The sequence below is a fragment of the Atta colombica genome, unplaced genomic scaffold, assembly GCF_001594045.1.
Source record: "Atta colombica isolate Treedump-2 unplaced genomic scaffold, Acol1.0 scaffold22, whole genome shotgun sequence".
NCBI classification, from domain to species: domain Eukaryota; kingdom Metazoa; phylum Arthropoda; class Insecta; order Hymenoptera; family Formicidae; genus Atta; species Atta colombica.
This window is the reverse complement of record NW_017259316.1, coordinates 12,764-14,680: the sequence shown is the minus strand read 5'-3', so window position 1 is coordinate 14,680 and position 1,917 is coordinate 12,764.

Here is a 1,917-nt window from a genome sequence, read left to right as displayed (position 1 = left end):
TGCTTTTCTTACAATCAAATTTTAAAAATCGGCGAAAAATCGCAAAAAGTATTTGGAAGTTCGAAATTTGTATTTTAATATGCTTTTGATTATTTATAAATTTAATTCTGCAAAATTGAGGAGATAAAGAATTTTTACAATGATTTGTTGCTGAATTTCAATGTTGGTAAGAAATGCAGATTTAGCTTCAAAAGTTGCGTAATTCGGCTAAGAAAAATTTTTTTTAAAAAAATTTTTAAAGTTCGTTTTGTAGTTAAAACATTGTAAATTTAATACTTTTATAAAAGTATTAAATTAAAAAAAAAAATTTTATATCGTGCTGCAGACTGTTAAATGCAGAAATATTAATCTCGCTCTACAATTGCGTAAACCAAGTTGTAGTTGTAAGAATTAGCCAATTACACTGAATATGAGGAGAATATCCGACTGTGATTAGTAAATTAACAACTAACAACTATGACTACTTACAAACTACGCAATTATAAGTCAGGTTCAAAATGTTTCAAGCTCTAAAAGCTTTTTTATTTTTTTTTTTATCCATGATAATTCTTCACCAACTATTGGTGATCCAAAAATTGTAAATTTTGAATATTTTAAAGTATTTTCTATGTTGAGTATATAATGACTTACCTGATTTTTCGTTTCCAATTCTTTCCAAAAATACATGTGCTTAGTACGTTATGTTTCTTAATATCCAGTGTTTCGATTGAAAAAAATATTCTTTATAATATATTCATTTTCATGAAAGTTACAAGCAATCGTATTGGATTGAGTATATCATATCAAAGTATGTTATTATTATAGTCCGCACTGAAGGATTAACATGCAAACAAAATTGTATTAATAATGTATACATGATGTACAATACAAAACTAACTTGTGTGTAATTATCAGATAGATATCCATAAATATCTATGATATCTATATCTATATCATACAATAGATATTTATGATCATTATATTTGCAGAAAAGAAGAATATTAAGGCCCAAAGAAAGCATTATTGTATTTTTAATTTCTTAGTTAAAAGTTTTGAAATATACAAATTATATAATATAATCAATTATTAATATATATATCATATTAAAAGATAATTTAAACGGAGTGGAGTAATGTAACGATTTACGTGTATCTTGGAAAAACTCGAGAAAATGAGATAAATTGTTATCAAAACTAAATCTCACGTTATGATATTTATTAATGAAAAGTATAAAAATCGTTATTTTTATTGTTATTTTTTTTTAATATTAATTTGATTAATAATAACGTTATAATTTTTTATCACCAAACCATTATTATAAAGTAACTATAAAAATAACGTCGTTACTTATGTATTACTTTCCATTTCTGAAAAAGAGAATAATAAAATATCTCATGAATTATCTCAGGAATTAAACAACAAAGACTATAGTTATAGCATATATTAGGTATAAGAAAAAATTCGTGGCGTTTTTAGATGGCATTAAAAAAACGCCATGAACTTTTTTCCATACTTAATATAACTTAAAAACGATTTTAAAGCGATTTTGACGAACAACACAAAATCTGATAAAATAGTTATTTAGTTTTGAATTCCTTAGCTTTGAATATAACATACTCATCAAGTTTTATATGTTTACAAATACTAATATACAAGTACTAACAATACAATTTTTGTTGCTTCATTCCTGGGATATGTTGATATTTTACTTAACAGTTTATTACTTAAGTTTATATTTATTATCTTTAATAATGATTATGAGTTTTGATGATAATCGACATACCACTCGAATCCACTGAAACACAATTTTTTAATATAATATGTACATCTCGGAATTTCTTCATATTTAAAATATTCAAAACTTAATATCCTTTTTTATTCAATGTTGGTAATAAGGCTCTTCTTTTATTATTAATTGATGTTGAATCAAAATCCTTA